Raw genomic sequence first — 22,750 nt, 5'->3', positions numbered from 1 at the left:
AAAAAGTAGGAAACTTAATTCTCTACAAAAAAGGTCTCTTAACATTATGCCATAGCTCGCTTCGTTTCCGAGATATTTGCTGATTTATCTCAAGGGAAGGGGCCTGACGGACATATTTCGAGATATTTCTTCTTCTTGTTGCTCTTCTTCTGCACAGCTAAACTGGAAGTGGCATTTCCAGCTCGCAATAGTGCAGAGTTATCTCAAAGAAAGGGGCCACGGTGTTTCTGTATCTCTATTATGTTGGTGCGGCTTCGAAACTTTTAAATATCTTGATATATCTCGAGAACTACGCATCTGATCAAAAAATATCATAGAACATAAAAAGTAGGAAACTTAATTCTCTACAAATAAGGTCTCGTAACATTTTGCCATAGCTCGCTTCGTTTCGGAGATATTTGCAGATTTATCTGAAGGGAAGGGGCCTGACGGACATATTTCGAGATATTTCTTCTTCTTGTTGTTCTTCTTCTGCACAGCTAAGCTGGAAGTGGCATTTCCAGCTCGCAATAGTGCAGAGTTATCTCAAAGAAAGGGGCCACGGTGTTTCTGTATCTCTATTATGTTGGTGCGGCTTCGGAACTTTTAAATATCTTGATATATCTCGAGAACTACGCATCTGATCAAAAAATATCATAGAACATAAAAAGTAGGAAACTTAATTCTCTACAAATAAGGTCTCTTAACATTTTGCCATAGCTCGCTTCGTTTCGGAGATATTTGCAGATTTATCTCAAGGGAAGGGGCCTGACGGACATATTTCGAGATATTTCTTCTTCTTGTTGTTCTTCTTCTGCACAGCTAAGCTGGAAGTGGCATTTGCAGCTCGCAATAATGCAGAGTTATCTCAAAGAAAGGGTCCACGGTGTTTCTGTATCTCTATTATGTTGGTGCGGCTTCGGAACTTTTAAATATCTTGATATATCTCGAGAACTACGCATCTGATCAAAAAATATCATAGAACATAAAAAGTAGGAAACTTAATTCTCTACAAGAAAGGTCTCTTAACATTTTGCCATAGCTCGCTTCGTTTCCGAGATATTTGCAGATTTATCTCAAGGGATGGGGCCTGACGGACATATTTCGAGATATTTCTTCTTCTTGTTGTTCTTCTTCTGCACATCTAAGCTGGAAGTGGCATTTGCAGCTCGCAATAGTGCAGAGTTATCTCAAAGAAAGGGGCCACGGTGTTTCTGTATCTCTATTATGTTGGTGCGGCTTCGGAACTTTTAAATATCTCGATATATCTCGAGAACTACGCATCTGATCAAAAAATATCATAGAACATAAAAAGTAGGAAACTTAATTCTCTACAAAAAAGGTCTCTTAACATTTTGCCATAGCTCGCTTCGTTTCCGAGATATTTGCAGATTTATCTCAAGGGAAGGGGCCTGACGGACATATTTCGAGATATTTCTTCTTCTTGTTGTTCTTCTTCTGCACAGCTAAACTGGAAGTGGCATTTCCAGCTCGCAATAGTGCAGAGTTATCTCAAAGGAAGGGGCCACGGTGTTTCTGTATCTCTATTATGTTGGTGCGGCTTCGGAACTTTTAAATATCTTGATATATCTCGAGAACTACGCATCTGATCAAAAAATATCATAGAACATAAAAAGTAGGAAACTTAATTCTCTACAAAAAAGGTCTCTTAACATTTTGCCATAGCTCGCTCCGTTTCCGAGATATTTGCAGATTTATCTCGAGGGAAGGGGCCTGACGGACATATTTCGAGATATTTCTTCTTCTTGTTGTTCTTCTTCTGCACAGCTAAGCTGGAAGTGGCATTTGCGGCTCGCACTAGTGCAGAGTTATCTCAAAGAAAGGGGCCACGGTGTTTCTGGATCTCTATTATGTTGGTGCGGCTTCGGAACTTTTAAATATCTCGATATATCTCGAAAACTACGCTTCTGATCAAAAAATATCATAGAACATAAATTGTAGGAAACATAATTCTCTACAAAAAAGGTCTCTTAACATTTTGCCATAGCTCGTTTCGTTTCCGAGATATTTGCAGATATATCTCAAGGGAAGGGGCCTGACGGACATATTTCGAGATATTTCTTCTTCTTGTTGTTCTTCTTCTGCACAGCTAAACTGGAAGTGGCATTTCCAGCTCGCAATAGTGCAGAGTTATCTCAAAGAAAGGGGCCACGGTGTTTCTGTATCTCTATTATGTTGGTGCGGCTTCGGAACTTTTAAATATCTTGATATATCTCGAGAACTGCGCATCTGATCAAAAAATATCATAGAACATAAAAAGTAGGAAACTTAATTCTCTACAAAAAAGGTCTCTTAACATTTTGCCATAGCTCGCTTCGTTTCCGAGATATTTGCAGATTTATCTCAAGGGAAGGGGCCTAACGGACATATTTCGTGATATTTCTTCTTCTTGTTGTTCTTCTTCTGCACAGCTAAGCTGGAAGTGGCATTTGCAGCTCGCAATAGTGCAGAGTTATCTCAAAGAAAGGGGCCACGGTGTTTCTGTATCTCTATTATGTTGGTGCGGCTTCGGAACTTTTAAATATCTTGATATATCTCGAGAACAACGCATCTGATCCAAAAATATCATAGAACATAAAAAGTAGGAAACTTAATTCTCTACAACAAAGGTCTCTTAACATTTTGCCATAGCTCGCTTCGTTTCCGAGATATTTGCAGATTTATCTCGAGGGAAGGGGCCTGACGGACATATTTCGAGATATTTCTTCTTCTTGTTGTTCTTCTTCTGCACAGCTAAGCTGGAAGTGGCATTTGCGGCTCGCACTAGTGCAGAGTTATCTCAAAGAAAGGGGCCACGGTGTTTCTGGATCTCTATTATGTTGGTGCGGCTTCGGAACTTTTAAATATCTCGATATATCTCGAAAACTACGCTTCTGATCAAAAAATATCATAGAACATAAATTGTAGGAAACATAATTCTCTACAAAAAACGTCTCTTAACATTTTGCCATAGCTCGCTTTGTTTCCGAGATATTTGCAGATTCAGCTCAAAGGAACTGGCCTGACGGACATATTTCGAGATATTTCTTCTTCTTGTTGTTCTTCCTCTGCACAGCTAAGCTGGAAGTGGCATTTGCAGCTCGCAATAGTGCAGAGTTATCTCAAAGAAAGGGGCCACGGTGTTTCTGTATCTCTATTATGTTGGTGCGGCTTCGGAACTTTTAAATATCTTGATATATCTCGAGAACTACGCATCTGATCAAAAAATATCATAGAACATAAAAAGTAGGAAACTGAATTCTCTACAAATAAGGTCTCTTAACATTTTGCCATAGCTCGCTTCGTTTCGGAGATATTTGCAGATTTATCTCAAGGGAAGGGGCCTGACGGACATATTTCGAGATATTTCTTCTTCTTGTTGTTCTTCTTCTGCACAGCTAAGCTGGAAGTGGCATTTGCGGCTCGCACTAGTGCAGAGTTATCTGAAAGAAAGGGGCCACGGTGTTTCTGTATCTCTATTATGTTGGTGCGGCTTCGGAACTTTTAAATATCTCGATATATCTCGGAAACTACGCTTCTGATCAAAAAATATCATAGAACATAAATTGTAGGAAACATAATTCTCTACAAAAAAGGTCTCCCAACATTTTGCCATAGCTCGTTTCGTTTCCGAGATATTTGCAGATATATCTCAAGGGAAGGGGCCTGACGGACATATTTCGAGATATTTCTTCTTCTTGTTGTTCTTCTTCTGCACAGCTAAACTGGAAGTGGCATTTCCAGCTCGCAATAGTGCAGAGTTATCTCAAAGGAAGGGGCCACGGTGTTTCTGTATCTCTATTATGTTGGTGCGGCTTCGGAACTTTTAAATATCTTGATATATCTCGAGAACTACGCATCTGATCAAAAAATATCATAGAACATAAAAAGTAGGAAACTTAATTCTCTACAAAAAAGGTCTCTTAACATTTTGCCATAGCTCGCTTCGTTTCCGAGATATTTGCAGATTTATCTCGAGGGAAGGGGCCTGACGGACATATTTCGAGATATTTCTTCTTCTTGTTGTTCTTCTTCTGCACAGCTAAGCTGGAAGTGGCATTTGCGGCTCGCACTAGTGCAGAGTTATCTCAAAGAAAGGGGCCACGGTGTTTCTGGATCTCTATTATGTTGGTGCGGCTTCGGAACTTTTAAATATCTCGATATATCTCGAAAACTACGCTTCTGATCAAAAAATATCATAGAACATAAATTGTAGGAAACATAATTCTCTACAAAAAAGGTCTCTTAACATTTTGCCATAGCTCGTTTCGTTTCCGAGATATTTGCAGATATATCTCAAGGGAAGGGGCCTGACGGACATATTTCGAGATATTTCTTCTTCTTGTTGTTCTTCTTCTGCACAGCTAAACTGGAAGTGGCATTTCCAGCTCGCAATAGTGCAGAGTTATCTCAAAGAAAGGGGCCACGGTGTTTCTGTATCTCTATTATGTTGGTGCGGCTTCGGAACTTTTAAATATCTTGATATATCTCGAGAACTACGCATCTGATCAAAAAATATCATAGAACATAAAAAGTAGGAAACTTAATTCTCTACAAAAAAGGTTTCTTAACATTTTGCCATAGCTCGCTTCGTTTCCGAGATATTTGCAGATTTATCTCAAGGGAAGGGGCCTAACGGACATATTTCGTGATATTTCTTCTTCTTGTTGTTCTTCTTCTGCACAGCTAAGCTGGAAGTGGCATTTGCAGCTCGCAATAGTGCAGAGTTATCTCAAAGAAAGGGGCCACGGTGTTTCTGTATCTCTATTATGTTGGTGCGGCTTCGGAACTTTTAAATATCTTGATATATCTCGAGAACAACGCATCTGATCAAAAAATATCATAGAACATAAAAAGTGGGAAACTTAATTCTCTACAACAAAGGTCTCTTAACATTTTGCCATAGCTCGCTTCGTTTCCGAGATATTTGCAGATTTATCTCGAGGGAAGGGGCCTGACGGACATATTTCGAGATATTTCTTCTTCTTGTTGTTCTTCTTCTGCACAGCTGAGCTGGAAGTGGCATTTGCAGGTCGCAATAGTGCAGAGTTATCCCAAAGAAAGGGGCCACGGTGTTTCTGTATCTCTATTATGTTGGTGCGGCTTCAGAACTTTTAAATATCTCGATATATCTCGAAAACTACGCTTCTGATCAAAAAATATCATAGAACGTAAATTGTAGGAAACATTATTCTCTACAAAAAAGGTCTCTTAACATTTTGCCATACCTCGCTTCGTTTCCAAGATATTTGCAGATTCATCTCAAGGGAAGGGGTCTGACGGACATATTTCGAGATATTTCTTCTTCTTGTTGTTCTTCTTCTGCACAGCTAAGCTCGAAGCGGCATTTGCAGCTCGCAATAGTGCAGAGTTATCTCAAAGAAAGAGGCCACGGTGTTACTGTACCTCTATTATGTTGGTGCAGCTTCGGAACTTTTAAATATCTTGATATATCTCGAGAACTACGCATCTGATCAAAAAATATCATACTACATAAAAAGTAGGAAACTTAATTCTCTACAAGAAAGGTCTCTAAACATTTTGCCATAGCTCGCTTCGTTTCCGAGATATTTGCAGATTTATCTCAAGGGAAGGGGCCTGACGGACATATTTCGAGATATTTCTTCTTCTTGTTGTTCTTCTTCTGCACAGCTAAGCTGGAAGTGGCATTTGCAGCTCGCAATAGTGCAGAGTTATCTCAAAGAGAGGGGCCACGGTGTTTCTGTATCTCTATTATGTTGGTGCGGCTTCGGAACTTTTAAATATCTTGATATATCTCGAGAACTACGCATCTGATCAAAAAATATCATAGAACATAAAAAGTAGGAAACTTAATTCTCTACAAAAAAGGTCTCTTAACATTTTGCCATAGCTCGCTTCGTTTCCGAGATATTTGCAGATTTATCTCAACGGAAGGGGCCTGACGGACATATTTCGAGATATTTCTTCTTCTTGTTGTTCTTCTTCTGCACAGCTAAGCTGGAAGTGGCATTTGCGGCTCGCACTAGTGCAGAGTTATCTCAACGAAAGGGGCCACGGTGTTTCTGTATCTCTATTATGTTGGTGCGGCTTCGGAACTTTTAAATATCTCGATATATCTCGAAAACTACGCTTCTGATCAAAAAATATCATAGAACATAAATTGTAGGAAGCATAATTCCCTACAAAAAAGGTCTCTTAACATTTTGCCATAGCTCGCTTCGTTTCCGAGATATTTGCAGATATATCTCAAGGGAAGGGGCCTGACGGACATATTTCGAGATATTTCTTCTTCTTGTTGTTCTTCTTCTGCACAGCTAAGCTGGAAGTGGCATTTACAGCTCGCAATAGTGCAGAGTTATCTCAAAGAAAGGGGCCACGGTGTTTCTGTATCTCTATTATGTTGGTGCGTCTTCGGAACTTTTAAATATCTCGATATATCTCGAAAACTACGCTTCTGATCAAAAAATATCATAGAACATAAATTGTAGGAAACATAATTCTCTACAAAAAACGTCTCTTAACATTTTGCCATAGCTCGCTTCGTTTCCGAGATATTTGCAGATATATCTCAAGGGAAGGGGCCTGACGGACATATTTCGAGATATTTCTTCTTCTTGTTGTTCTTCTTCTGCACAGCTAAGCTGGAAGTGGCATTTGCGGCTCGCAATCGTGCAGAGTTATCTCAAAGAAAGGGGCCACGGTGTTTCTGTATCTCTATTATGTTGGTGCGGCTTCGGAACTTTTAAATATCTTGATATATCTCGAGAACTACGCCTCTGATCGAAAAATATCATAGAACATAAAAAGTAGGAAACTTAATTATCTACAAAAAAGGTCTCTTAACATTTTGCCATAGCTCGCTTCGTTTCCGAGATATTTGCAGATTTATCTCAAGGGAAGGGGCCTGACGGACATATTTCGAGATATTTCTTCTTCTTGTTGTTCTTCTTCTGCACAGCTAAGCTGGAAGTGGCATTTGCAGCGCGCAATAGTGCAGAGTTATCTCAAAGAAAGGGGCCACGGTGTTTCTGTATCTCTATTATGTTGGTGCGGCTTCGGAACTTTTAAATATCTTGATATATCTCGAGAACTGCGCATCTGATCAAAAAATATCATAGAACATAAAAAGTAGGAAACTTAATTCTCTACAAAAAAGGTCTCTTAACATTTTGCCATAGCTCGCTTCGTTTCCGAGATATTTGCAGATTTATCTCAAGGGAAGGGGCCTAACGGACATATTTCGAGATATTTCTTCTTCTTGTTGTTCTTCTTCTGCACAGCTAAGCTGGAAGTGCCATTTGCGGCTCGCAATAGTGCAGAGATATCTCAAAGAAAGGGGCCACGGTGTTTCTGTATCTCTATTATGTTGGTGCGGCTTCGGAACTTTTAAATATCTTGATATATCTCGAGAACTACGCGTCTGATCAAAAAATATCATAGAACATAAAAAGTAGGAAACATAATTCCCTACAAAAAAGGTCTCTTAACATTTTGCCATAGCTCGCTTCGTTTCCGAGATATTTGCAGATTTATCTCAAGGGAAGGGGCCTCACGGACATATTTCGAGATATTTCTTCTTCTTGTTGTTCTTCTTTTGCACAGCTAAGCTGGAAGTGGCATTTGCGGCTCGCACTAGTGCACAGTTATCTCAAAGAAAGGGGCCACGGTGTTTCTGTATCTCTATTATGTTGGTGCGGCTTCGGAACTTTTAAGTATCTTGATATATCTCGAGAACTACGCGTCTGATCAAAAAATATCATAGAACATAAAAAGTAGGAAACATAATTCTCTACAAAAACGGTCTCTTAACATTTTGCCATAGCTCGCTTCGTTTCCGAGATATTTGCAGATATATCTCAAGGGAAGGGGCCTGACGGACATATTTCGAGATATTTCTTCTTCTTGTTGTTCTTCTTCTGCACAGCTAAGCTGGAAGTGGCATTTGCGGCTCGCACTGGTGCACAGTTATCTCAAAGAAAGGGGCCACGGTGTTTCTGTATCTCTATTATGTTGGTGCGGCTTCGGAACTTTTAAGTATCTCGATATATCTCGAAAACTACGCTTCTGATCAAAAAATATCATAGAACATAAATTGTAGGAAACATAATTCTCTACAAAAAACGTCTCTTAACATTTTGCCATAGCACGCTTCGTTTCCGAGATATTTGCAGATTCAGCTCAAGGGAAGGGGCCTGACGGACATATTTCGAGATATTTCTTCTTCTTGTTGTTCTTCTTCTGCACAGCTAAGCTGGAAGTGGCATTTGCAGCGCGCAATAGTGCAGAGTTATCTCAAAGAAAGGGGCCACGGTGTTTCTGTATCTCTATTATGTTGGTGCGGCTTCGGAACTTTTAAATATCTTGATATATCTCGAGAACTACGCCTCTGATCGAAAAATATCATACAACATAAAAAGTAGGAAACTTAATTATCTACAAAAAAGGTCTCTTAACATTTTGCCATAGCTCGCTTCGTTTCCGAGATATTTGCAGATTTATCTCAAGGGAAGGGGCCTGACGGACATATTTCGTGATATTTCTTCTTCTTGTTGTTCTTCCTCTGCACACCTAAGCTGGAAGTGGCATTTGCAGCTCGCAATAGTGCAGAGTTATCCCAAAGAAAGGGGCCACGGTGTTTCTGTATCTCTATTATGTTGGTGCGGCTTCGGAACTTTTAAATATCTCGATATATCTCGAAAACTACGCTTCTGATCAAAAAATATCATAGAACGTAGATTGTAGGAAACATAATTCTCTACAAAAAAGTTCTCTTAACATTTTGCCATAGCTCGCTTCGTTTCCGAGATATTTGCAGATTTATCTCAAGGGAAGGGTCCTGATGGACATATTTCGAGATATTTCTTCTTCTTGTTGTTCTTCTTCTGCACAGCTAAACTGGAAGTGGCATTTCCAGCTCGCAATCGTGCAGAGTTATCTCAAAGAAAGGGGCCACGGTGTTTCTGTATCTCTATTATGTTGGTGCGGCTTCGGAACTTTTAAATATCTTGATATATCTCGAGAACTACGCCTCTGATCGAAAAATATCATAGAACATGAAAAGTAGGAAACTTAATTATCTACAAAAAAGGTCTCTTAACATTTTGCCATAGCTCGCTTCGTTTCCAAGATATTTGCAGATTTATCTCAAGGGAAGGGGCCTGACGGACATATTTCGAGATATTTCTTCTTCTTGTTGTTCTTCTTCTGCACAGCTAAGCTGGAAGTGGCATTTGCAGCTCGCAATAGTGCAGAGTTATCTCAAAGAAAGGGGCCACGGTGTTTCTGTATCTCTATTATGTTGGTGCGGCTTCGGAACTTTTAAATATCTTGATATATCTCGAGAACTACGCATCTGATCAAAAAATATCATAGAACATGAAAAGTAGGAAACTTAATTCTCTACAAAAAAGGTCTCTTAACATTTTGCCATAGCTCGCTTCGTTTCCGAGATATTTGCACATTTATCTCAAGGGAAGGGGCCTGACGGACATATTTCGAGATATTTCTTCTTCTTGTTGTTCTTCTTCTGCACAGCTAAGCTGGAAGTGGCATTTGCAGCTCGCAATAGTGCAGAGTTATCTCAAAGAAAGGGGCCACGGTGTTTCTGTATCTCTATTATGATGGTGCGGCTTCGGAACTTTTAAATATCTTGATATATCTCGAGAACTACGCATCTGATCAAAAAATATCATAGAACATAAAAAGTAGGAAACTTAATTCTCTACAAAAAAGGTTTCTTAACATTTTGCCATAGCTCGCTTCGTTTCCGAGATATTTGCATATTTATCTCAAGGGAAGGGGCCTGACGGACATATTTCGAGATATTTCTTCTTCTTGTTGTTCTTCTTCTGCACAGCTAAGCTGGAAGTGGCATTTGCGGCTCGCACTGGTGCACAGTTATCTCAAAGAAAGGGGCCACGGTGTTTCTGTATCTCTATTATGTTGGTGCGGCTTCGGAACTTTTAAATATCTCGATATATCTCGAAAACTACGCTTCTGATCAAAAAATATCATAGAACCTAAATTGTAGGAAACATAATTCTCTACAAAAAAGGTCTCTTAACATTTTGCCATAGCTCGCTTCGTTTCCGAGATATTTGCAGATATATCTCAAGGGAAGGGGCCTGACGGACATATTTCGAGATATTTCTTCTTCTTGTTGTTCTTCTTCTGCACAGCTAAGCTGGAAGTGGCATTTACAGCTCGCAATAGTGCAGAGTTATCTCAAAGAAAGGGGCCACGGTGTTTCTGTATCTCTATTATGTTGGTGCGGCTTCGGGACTTTTAAATATCTTGATATATCTCGAGAACTACGCATCTGATCAAAAAATATCATAGAACATGAAAAGTAGGAAACTTAATTCTCTACAAAAAAGGTCTCTTAACATTTTGCCATAGCTCTCTTCGTTTCCGAGATATTTGCAGATTTATCTCAAGGGAAGGGGCCTGACGGACATATTTCGAGATATTTCTTCTTCTTGTTGTTCTTCTTCTGCACAGCTAAGCTGGAAGTGGCATTTGCAGCTCGCAATAGTGCAGAGTTATCTCAAAGAAAGGGGCCACGGTGTTTCTGTATCTCTATTATGTTGGTGCGGCTTCGGAACTTTTAAATATCTCGATATATCTCGAAAACTACGCTTCTGATCAAAAAATATCATAGAACCTAAATTGTAGGAAACATAATTCTCTACAAAAAAGGTCTCTTAACATTTTGCCATAGCTCGCTTCGTTTCCGAGATATTTGCAGATATATCTCAAGGGAAGGGGCCTGACGGACATATTTCGAGATATTTCTTCTTCTTGTTGTTCTTCTTCTGCACAGCTAAGCTGGAAGTGGCATTTACAGCTCGCAATAGTGCAGAGTTATCTCAAAGAAAGGGGCCACGGTGTTTCTGTATCTCTATTATGTTGGTGCGGCTTCGGGACTTTTAAATATCTTGATATATCTCGAGAACTACGCATCTGATCAAAAAATATCATAGAACATGAAAAGTAGGAAACTTAATTCTCTACAAAAAAGGTCTCTTAACATTTTGCCATAGCTCTCTTCGTTTCCGAGATATTTGCAGATTTATCTCAAGGGAAGGGGCCTGACGGACATATTTCGAGATATTTCTTCTTCTTGTTGTTCTTCTTCTGCACAGCTAAGCTGGAAGTGGCATTTGCAGCTCGCAATAGTGCAGAGTTATCTCAAAGAAAGGGGCCACGGTGTTTCTGTATCTCTATTATGTTGGTGCGGCTTCGGAACTTTTAAATATCTCGATATATCTCGAAAACTACGCTTCTGATCAAAAAATATCATAGAACATAAATTGTAGGAAACTTAATTATCTACAAAAACGGTCTCTTAACATTTTGCCATAGCTCGCTTCGTTTCCGAGATATTTGCAGATATATCTCAAGGGAAGGGGCCTGACGGACATATTTCGAGATATTTCTTCTTCTTGTTGTTCTTCTTCTGCACAGCTAAGCTGGAAGTGGCATTTGCAGCTCGCAATAGTGCAGAGTTATCTCAAAGAAAGGGGCCACGGTGTTTCTGTATCTCTATTATGTTGGTGCGGCTTCGGAACTTTTAAATATCTTGATATATCTCGAGAACTACGCGTCTGATCAAAAAATATCATAGAACATAAAAAGTAGGAAACATAATTCTCTACAAAAACGGTCTCTTAACATTTTGCCATAGCTCGCTTCGTTTCCGAGATATTTGCAGATATATCTCAAGGGAAGGGGCCTGACGGACATATTTCGAGATATTTCTTTTTCTTGTTGTTCTTCTTCTGCACAGCTAAGCTGGAAGTGGCATTTGCGGCTCGCACTGGTGCACAGTTATCTCAAAGAAAGGGGCCACGGTGTTTCTGTATCTCTATTATGTTGGTGCGGCTTCGGAACTTTTAAATATCTCGATATATCTCGAAAACTACGCTTCTGATCAAAAAATATCATAGAACCTAAATTGTAGGAAACATAATTCTCTACAAAAAAGGTCTCTTAACATTTTGCCATAGCTCGCTTCGTTTCCGAGATATTTGCAGATATATCTCAAGGGAAGGGGCCTGACGGACATATTTCGAGATATTTCTTCTTCTTGTTGTTCTTCTTCTGCACAGCTAAGCTGGAAGTGGCATTTACAGCTCGCAATAGTGCAGAGTTATCTCAAAGAAAGGGGCCACGGTGTTTCTGTATCTCTATTATGTTGGTGCGGCTTCGGGACTTTTAAATATCTTGATATATCTCGAGAACTACGCATCTGATCAAAAAATATCATAGAACATGAAAAGTAGGAAACTTAATTCTCTACAAAAAAGGTCTCTTAACATTTTGCCATAGCTCTCTTCGTTTCCGAGATATTTGCAGATTTATCTCAAGGGAAGGGGCCTGACGGACATATTTCGAGATATTTCTTCTTCTTGTTGTTCTTCTTCTGCACAGCTAAGCTGGAAGTGGCATTTGCAGCTCGCAATAGTGCAGAGTTATCTCAAAGAAAGGGGCCACGGTGTTTCTGTATCTCTATTATGTTGGTGCGGCTTCGGAACTTTTAAATATCTCGATATATCTCGAAAACTACGCTTCTGATCAAAAAATATCATAGAACATAAATTGTAGGAAACTTAATTATCTACAAAAACGGTCTCTTAACATTTTGCCATAGCTCGCTTCGTTTCCGAGATATTTGCAGATATATCTCAAGGGAAGGGGCCTGACGGACATATTTCGAGATATTTCTTCTTCTTGTTGTTCTTCTTCTGCACAGCTAAGCTGGAAGTGGCATTTGCAGCTCGCAATAGTGCAGAGTTATCTCAAAGAAAGGGGCCACGGTGTTTCTGTATCTCTATTATGTTGGTGCGGCTTCGGAACTTTTAAATATCTTGATATATCTCGAGAACTACGCGTCTGATCAAAAAATATCATAGAACATAAAAAGTAGGAAACATAATTCTCTACAAAAACGGTCTCTTAACATTTTGCCATAGCTCGCTTCGTTTCCGAGATATTTGCAGATATATCTCAAGGGAAGGGGCCTGACGGACATATTTCGAGATATTTCTTTTTCTTGTTGTTCTTCTTCTGCACAGCTAAGCTGGAAGTGGCATTTGCGGCTCGCACTGGTGCACAGTTATCTCAAAGAAAGGGGCCACGGTGTTTCTGTATCTCTATTATGTTGGTGCGGCTTCGGAACTTTTAAATATCTCGATATATCTCGAAAACTACGCTTCTGATCAAAAAATATCATAGAACCTAAATTGTAGGAAACATAATTCTCTACAAAAAAGGTCTCTTAACATTTTGCCATAGCTCGCTTCGTTTCCGAGATATTTGCAGATATATCTCAAGGGAAGGGGCCTGACGGACATATTTCGAGATATTTCTTCTTCTTGTTGTTCTTCTTCTGCACAGCTAAGCTGGAAGTGGCATTTACAGCTCGCAATAGTGCAGAGTTATCTCAAAGAAAGGGGCCACGGTGTTTCTGTATCTCTATTATGTTGGTGCGGCTTCGGGACTTTTAAATATCTTGATATATCTCGAGAACTACGCATCTGATCAAAAAATATCGTAGAACATGAAAAGTAGGAAACTTAATTCTCTACAAAAAAGGTCTCTTAACATTTTGCCATAGCTCCCTTCGTTTCCGAGATATTTGCAGATTTATCTCAAGGGAAGGGGCCTGACGGACATATTTCGAGATATTTCTTCTTCTTGTTGTTCTTCTTCTGCACAGCTAAGCTGGAAGTGGCATTTGCAGCTCGGAATAGTGCAGAGTTATCTCAAAGAAAGGGGCCACGGTGTTTCTGTATCTCTATTATGTTGGTGCGGCTTCGGAACTTTTAAATATCTTGATATATCTCGAGAACTACGCATCTGATCAAAAAATATCATAGAACATGAAAAGTAGGAAACTTAATTCTCTACAAAAAAGGTCTCTTAACATTTTGCCATAGCTCTCTTCATTTCCGAGATATTTGCAGATTTATCTCAAGGGAAGGGGCCTGACGGACATATTTCGAGATATTTCTTCTTCTTGTTGTTCTTCTTCTGCACAGCTAAGCTGGAAGTGGCATTTGCGGCTCGCACTAGTGCACAGTTATCTCAAAGAAAGGGGCCACGGTGTTTCTGTATCTCTATTATGTTGGTGCGGCTTCGGAACTTTTAAATATCTTGATATATCTCGAGAACTACGCATCTGATCAAAAAATATCATAGAACATGAAAAGTAGGAAACTTAATTCTCTACAAAAAAGGTCTCTTAACATTTTGCCATAGCTCTCTTCATTTCCGAGATATTTGCAGATTTATCTCAAGGGAAGGGGCCTGACGGACATATTTCGAGATATTTCTTCTTCTTGTTGTTCTTCTTCTGCACAGCTAAGCTGGCAGTGGCATTTGCGGCTCGCACTAGTGCACAGTTATCTCAAAGAAAGGGGCCACGGTGTTTCTGTATCTCTATTATGTTGGTGCGTCTTCGGAACTTTTAAATATCTCGATATATCTCGAAAACTACGCTTCTGATCAAAAAATATCATAGAACATAAATTGTAGGAAACATAATTCTCTACAAAAAACGTCTCATAACATTTTGCCATAGCTCGCTTCGTTTCCGAGATATTTGCAGATTCAGCTCAAAGGAACTGGCCTGACGGACATATTTCGAGGTATTTCTTCTTCTTGTTGTTCTTCCTCTGCACAGCTAAGCTGGAAGTGGCATTTGCAGCTCGCAATAGTGCAGAGTTATCTCAAAGAAAGGGGCCACGGTGTTTCTGTATCTCTATTATGTTGGTGCGGCTTCGGAACTTTTAAATATCTTGATATATCTCGAGAACTACGCATCTGATCAAAAAATATCATAGAACATAAAAAGTAGGAAACTTAATTCTCTACAAAAAAGTTCTCTTAACATTTTGCCATAGCTCGCTTCGTTTCCGAGATATTTGCAGATTTATCTCAAGGGAAGGGTCCTGATGGACATATTTCGAGATATTTCTTCTTCTTGTTGTTCTTCTTCTGCACAGCTAAACTGGAAGTGGCATTTCCAGCTCGCAATCGTGCAGAGTTATCTCAAAGAAAGGGGCCACGGTGTTTCTGTATCTCTATTATGTTGGTGCGGCTTCGGAACTTTTAAATATCTTGATATATCTCGAGAACTACGCCTCTGATCGAAAAATATCATAGAACATAAAAAGTAGAAAACTTAATTATCTACAAAAAAGGTCTCTTAACATTTTGCCATAGCTCGCTTCGTTTCCGAGATATTTGCAGATTTATCTCAAGGGAAGGGGCCTGACGGACATATTTCGAGATATTTCTTCTTCTTGTTGTTCTTCTTCTGCACAGCTAAGCTAGAAGTGGCATTTGCAGCGCGCAATAGTGCAGAGTTATCTCAAAGAAAGGGGCCACGGTGTTTCTGTATCTCTATTATGTTGGTGCGGCGTCGGAACTTTTAAATATCTCGATATATCTCGAAAACTACGCTTCTGATCAAAAAATATCATAGAACCTAAATTGTAGGAAACATAATTCTCTACAAAAAAGGTCTCTTAACATTTTGCCATAGCTCGCTTCGTTTCCGAGATATTTGCATATTTATCTCAAGGGAAGGGGCCTGACGGACATATTTCGAGATATTTCTTCTTCTTGTTGTTCTTCTTCTGCACAGCTAAGCTGGAAGTGGCATTTACAGCTCGCAATAGTGCAGAGTTATCTCAAAGAAAGGGGCCACGGTGTTTCTGTATCTCTATTATGTTGGTGCGGCTTCGGAACTTTTAAATATCTTGATATATCTCGAGAACTACGCATCTGATCAAAAAATATCATAGAACATGAAAAGTAGGAAACTTAATTCTCTACAAAAAAGGTCTCGTAACATTTTGCCATAGCTCTCTTCGTTTCCGAGATATTTGCAGATTTATCTCAAGGGAAGGGGCCTGACGGACATATTTCGAGATATTTCTTCTTCTTGTTGTTCTTCTTCTGCACAGCTAAGCTGGAAGTGGCATTTACAGCTCGCAATAGTGCAGAGTTATCTCAAAGAAAGGGGCCACGGTGTTTCTGTATCTCTATTATGTTGGTGCGGCTTCGGAACTTTTAAATATCTTGATATATCTCGAGAACTACGCATCTGATCAAAAAATATCATAGAACATGAAAAGTAGGAAACTTAATTCTCTACAAAAAAGGTCTCTTAACATTTTGCCATAGCTCTCTTCGTTTCCGAGATATTTGCAGATTTATCTCAAGGGAAGGGGCCTGACGGACATATTTCGAGATATTTCTTCTTCTTGTTGTTCTTCTTCTGCACAGCTAAGCTGGAAGTGGCATTTGCAGCTCGCAATAGTGCAGAGTTATCTCAAAGAAAGGGGCCACGGTGTTTCTGTATCTCTATTATGTTGGTGCGGCTTCGGAACTTTTAAATATCTTGATATATCTCGAGAACTACGCGTCTGATCAAAAAATATCATAGAACCTAAAAAGTAGGAAACATAATTCTCTACAAAAACGGTCTCTTAACATTTTGCCATAGCTCGCTTCGTTTCCGAGATATTTGCAGATATATCTCAAGGGAAGGGGCCTGACGGACATATTTCGAGATATTTCTTTTTCTTGTTGTTCTTCTTCTGCACAGCTAAGCTGGAAGTGGCATTTGCGGCTCGCACTGGTGCACAGTTATCTCAAAGAAAGGGGCCACGGTGTTTCTGTATCTCTATTATGTTGGTGCGGCTTCGGAACTTTTAAATATCTCGATATATCTCGAAAACTACGCTTCTGATCAAAAAATATCATAGAACCTAAGTTGTAGGAAACATAATTCTCTACAAAAAAGGTCTCTTAACATTTTGCCATAGCTCGCTTCGTTTCCGAGATATTTGCAGATTTATCTCAAGGGAAGGGGCCTGACGGACATATTTCGAGATATTTCTTCTTCTTGTTGTTCTTCTTCTGCACAGCTAAGCTGGAAGTGGCATTTGCAGCTCGCAATAGTGCAGAGTTATCTCAAAGAAAGGGGCCACGGTGTTTCTGTATCTCTATTATGTTGGTGCGGCTTCGGAACTTTTAAATATCTTGATATATCTCGAGAACTACGCATCTGATCAAAAAATATCATAGAACATAAAAAGTAGGAAACTTAATTCTCTACAAAAAAGGCCTCTTAACATTTTGCCATAGCTCGCTTCGTTTCCGAGATATTTGCAGATTCAGCTCAAAGGAACTGGCCTGACGGACATATTTCGAGATATTTCTTCTTCTTGTTGTTCTTCCTCTGCACAGCTAAGCTGGAAGTGGCATTTGCAGCTCGCAATAGTGCAGAGTTATCTCAAAGAAAGGGGCCACGGTGTTTCTGTATCTCTATTATGTTGGTGCGGCTTCGGAACTTTTAAATATCTTGATATATCTCGAGAACTACGCATCTGATCAAAAAATATCATAGAACATAAAAAGTAGGAAACTTAATTCTCTACAAAAAAGGTCTCTTAACATTTTGCCTTAGCTCGCTTCGTTTCCGAGATATTTGCAGATTTATCTCAAGGGAAGGGGCCTGACGGACATATTTCGAGATATTTCTTCTTCTTGTTGTTCTTCTTCTGCACAGCTAAGCTGGAAGTGGCATTTGCGGCTCGCACTAGTGCAGAGTTATCTCAAAGAAAGGGGCCACGGTGTTTCTGTATCTCTATTATGTTGGTGCGGCTTTGGAACTTTTAAATATCTCGATATATCTCGAAAACTACGCTTCTGATCAAAAAATATCATAGAACATAAATTGTAGGAAACATAATTCTCTACAAAAAAGGTCTCTTAACATTTTGCCATTGCTCGCTTCGTTTCCGAGATATTTGCAGATATATCTCAAGGGAAGTGGCCTGACGGACATATTTCGAGATATTTCTTCTTCTTGTTGTTCTTCTTCTGCACAGCTAAGCTGGAAGTGGCATTTGCGGCTCGCAATAGTGCAGAGTTATCTCAAAGAAAGGGGCCACGGTGTTTCTGTATCTCTATTATGTTGGTGCGGCTTCGGAACTTTTAAATATCTCGATATATCTCGAAAACTACGCTTCTGATCAAAAAATATCATAGAAGATAAATTGTAGGAAACATAATTCTCTACAAAAAAGATCTCTTAACATTTTGCCATAGCTAGCTTCGTTTCCGAGATATTTGCAGATATATCTCAAGGGAAGGGGCCTGACGGACATATTTCGAGATATTTCTTCTTCTTGTTGTTCTTCCTCTGCACAGCTAAGCTGGAAGTGGCATTTGCAGCTCGCAATAGTGCAGAGTTATCTCAAAGAAAGGGGCCACGGCGTTTCTGTATCTCTATTATGTTGGTGCGGCTTCGGAACTTTTAAATATCTCGATATATCTCGAAAACTACGCTTCTGATCAAAAAATATCATAGAACATAAATTGTAGGAAACATAATTCTCTACAAAAAAGGTCTCTTAACATTTTGCCATAGGTCGCTTCGTTTCCGAGATATTTGCAGATTTATCTCAAGGGAAGGGGCCTGACGGACATATTTCGAGATATTTCTTCTTCTTGTTGTTCTTCTTCTGCACAGCTAAGCTGGAAGTGGCATTTACAGCTCGCAATAGTGCAGAGTTATCTCAAAGAAAGGGGCCACGGTGTTTCTGTATCTCTATTATGTTGGTGCGGCTTCGGAACTTTTAAATATCTCGATATATCTCGAAAACTACGCTTCTGATCAAAAAATATCATAGAACATAAATTGTAGGAAACATAATTCTCTACAAAAAACGTCTCTTAAGATTTTGCCATAGCTCGCTTCGTTTCCGAGATATTTGCAGATTCAGCTCAAAGGAACGGGCCTGACGGACATATTTCGAGATACTTCTTCTTCTTGTTGTTCTTCTTCTGCACAGCTAAGCTGGAAGTGGCATTTGCAGCTCGCAGTAGTGCAGAGTTATCTCAAAGAAAGGGGCCACGGTGTTTCTGTATCTCTATTATGTTGGTGCGGCTTCGGAACTTTTAAATATCTTGATATATCTCGAGAACTACGCATCTGATCAAAAAATATCATAGAAGATAAAAAGTAGGAAACTTAATTCTCTACAAAAAAGGTCTCTTAACATTTTGCCATAGCTCGCTTCGTTTCCGAGATATTTGCAGATTTATCTCAAGGGAAGTGGCCTGACGGACATATTTCGAGATATTTCTTCTTCTTGTTGTTCTTCTTCTGCACAGCTAAGCTGGAAGTGGCATTTGCGGCTCGCACTAGTGCAGAGTTATCTCAAAGAAAGGGGCCACGGTGTTTCTGTATCTCTATTATGTTGGTGCGGCTTCGGAACTTTTAAATATCTCGATATATCTCGAAAACTACGCTTCTGATCAAAAAATATCATAGAACATAAATTGTAGGAAACATAATTCTCTACAAAAAAGGTCTCTTAACATTTTGCCTTAGCTCGCTTCGTTTCCGAGATATTTGCAGATATATCTCAAGGGAAGGGGCCTGACGGACATATTTCGAGATATTTCTTCTTCTTGTTGTTCTTCTTCTGCACAGCTAAGCTGGAAGTGGCATTTGCAGCTCGCAATAGTGCAGAGTTATCTCAAAGAAAGGGGCCACGGTGTTTCTGTATCTCTATTATGTTGGTGCGGCTTCGGAACTTTTAAATATCTTGATATATCTCGAGAACTACGCATCTGATCAAAAAATATCATAGAACATAAAAAGTAGGAAACTTAATTCTCTACAAAAAAGGTCTCTTAACAATTGGCCATAGCTCTCTTCGTTTCCGAGATATTTGCAGATTTATCTCAAGGGAAGGGGCCTGACGGACATATTTCGAGATATTTCTTCTTCTTGATGTTCTTCTTCTGCACAGCTAAGCTGGAAGTGGCATTTGCAGCTCGCAATAGTGCAGAGTTATCTCAAAGAAAGGGGCCACGGTGTTTCTGTATCTCTATTATGTTGGTGCGGCTTCGGAACTTTTAAATATCTTGATATATCTCGAGAACTACGCATCTGATCAAAAAATATCATAGAACATAAAAAGTAGGAAACTTAATTCTCTACAAAAAAGGTCTCTCAACATTTTGCCATAGCTCGCTTCGTTTCCGAGATATTTGCAGATTCAGCTCAAAGGAACTGGCCTGACGGACATATTTCGAGATATTTCCTCTTCTTGTTGTTCTTCCTCTGCACAGCTAAGCTGGAAGTGGCATTTGCAGCTCGCAATAGTGCAGAGTTATCTCAAAGAAAGGGGCCACGGTGTTTCTGTATCTCTATTATGTTGGTGCGGCTTCGGAACTTTTAAATATCTTGATATATCTCGAGAACTGCGCATCTGATCAAAAAATATCATAGAACATAAAAAGTAGGAAACTTAATTCTCTACAAAAAAGGTCTCTTAACATTTTGCCTTAGCTCGCTTCGTTTCCGAGATATTTGCAGATTTATCTCAAGGGAAGGGGCCTGACGGACATATTTCGAGATATTTCTTCTTCTTGTTGTTCTTCTTCTGCACAGCTAAGCTGGAAGTGGCATTTGCGGCTCGCACTAGTGCAGAGTTATCTCAAAGAAAGGGGCCACGGTGTTTCTGTATCTCTATTATGTTGGTGCGGCTTTGGAACTTTTAAATATCTCGATATATCTCGAAAACTACGCTTCTGATCAAAAAATATCATAGAACATAAATTGTAGGAAACATAATTCTCTACAAAAAAGGTCTCTTAACATTTTGCCATAGCTCGCTTCGTTTCCGAGATATTTGCAGATATATCTCAAGGGAAGGGGCCTGACGGACATATTTCGAGATATTTCTTCTTCTTGTTGTTCTTCTTCTGCACAGCTAAGCTGGAAGTGGCATTTACAGCACGCAATAGTGCAGAGTTATCTCAAAGAAAGGGGCCACGGTGTTTCTGTATCTCTATTATGTTGGTGCGGCTTCGGAACTTTTAAATATCTTGATATATCTCGAGAACTACGCATCTGATCAAAAAATATCATAGAACATAAAAAGTAGGAAACTTAATTCTCTACAAAAAAGGTCTCTTAACAATTGGCCATAGCTCGCTTCGTTTCCGAGATATTTGCAGATATATCTCAAGGGAAGGGGCCTGACGGACATATTTCGAGATATTTCTTCTTCTTGTTGTTCTTCTTCTGCACAGCTAAACTGGAAGTGGCATTTACAGCTCACAATAGTGCAGAGTTATCTCAAAGAAAGGGGCCACGGTGTTTCTGTATCTCTATTATGTTGGTGCGGCTTCGGAACTTTTAAATATCTTGATATATCTCGAGAACTACGCATCTGATCAAAAAATATTATAGAACATAAAAAGTAGGAAACTTAATTCTCTACAAAAAAGGTCTCTTAACATTTTGCCATAGCTCGCTTCGTTTCCGAGATATTTGCAGATTTATCTCAAGGGAAGGGGCCTGACGGACATATTTCGAGATATTTCTTCTTCTTGTTGTTCTTCTTCTGCACAGCTAAACTGGAAGTGGCATTTACAGCTCACAATAGTGCAGAGTTATCTCAAAGAAAGGGGCCACGGTGTTTCTGTATCTCTATTATGTTGGTGCGGCTTCGGAACTTTTAAATATCTTGATATATCTCGAGAACTACGCATCTGATCCAAAAATATTATAGAACATAAAAAGTAGGAAACTTAATTCTCTACAAAAAAGGTCTCTTAACATTTTGCCATAGCTCGCTTCGTTTCCGAGATATTTGCAGATTTATCTCAAGGGAAGGGGCCTGACGGACATATTTCGAGATATTTCTTCTTCTTGTTGTTCTTCTTCTGCACAGCTAAACTGGAAGTGGCATTTCCAGCTCGCAATAGTGCAGAGTTATCTCAAAGAAAGGGGCCACGGTGTTTCTGTATCTCTATTATGTTGGTGCGGCTTCGGAACTATTAAATATCTTGATATATCTCGAGAACTACGCATCTGATCAAAAAATATCATAGAACATAAAAAGTAGGAAACTTAATTCTCTACAAAAAAGGTGTCTTAACATTTTGCCATAGCTCGCTTCGTTTCCGAGATATTTGCAGATTTATCTCAAGGGAAGGGGCCTGACGGACATATTTCGAGATATTTCTTCTTCTTGTTCTTCTTCTTCTGCACAGCTAAACTGGAAGTGGCATTTACAGCTCACAATAGTGCAGAGTTATCTCAAAGAAAGGGGCCACGGTGTTTCTGTATCTCTATTATGTTGGTGCGGCTTCGGAACTTTTAAATATCTTGATATATCTCGAGAACTACGCATCTGATCAAAAAATATTATAGAACATAAAAAGTAGGAAACTTAATTCTCTACAAAAAAGGTCTCTTAACATTTTGCCATAGCTCGCTTCGTTTCCGAGATATTTGCAGATTGATCTCAAGGGAAGGGGCCTGACGGACATATTTCGAGATATTTCTTCTTCTTGTTGTTCTTCTTCTGCACAGCTAAACTGGAAGTGGCATTTACAGCTCACAATAGTGCAGAGTTATCTCAAAGAAAGGGGCCACGGTGTTTCTGTATCTCTATTATGTTGGTGCGGCTTCGGAACTTTTAAATATCTTGATATATCTCGAGAACTACGCATCTGATCCAAAAATATTATAGAACATAAAAAGTAGGAAACTTAATTCTCTACAAAAAAGGTCTCTTAACATTTTGCCATAGCTCGCTTCGTTTCCGAGATATTTGCAGATTTATCTCAAGGGAAGGGGCCTGACGGACATATTTCGAGATATTTCTTCTTCTTGTTGTTCTTCTTCTGCACAGCTAAACTGGAAGTGGCATTTCCAGCTCGCAATAGTGCAGAGTTATCTCAAAGA

This window comes from Osmia lignaria, unplaced genomic scaffold (assembly GCF_051020975.1).
Source record: "Osmia lignaria lignaria isolate PbOS001 unplaced genomic scaffold, iyOsmLign1 scaffold0003, whole genome shotgun sequence".
In the NCBI taxonomy this organism is placed as follows: domain Eukaryota; kingdom Metazoa; phylum Arthropoda; class Insecta; order Hymenoptera; family Megachilidae; genus Osmia; species Osmia lignaria.
Note: the sequence above shows the minus strand (reverse complement) of the source record.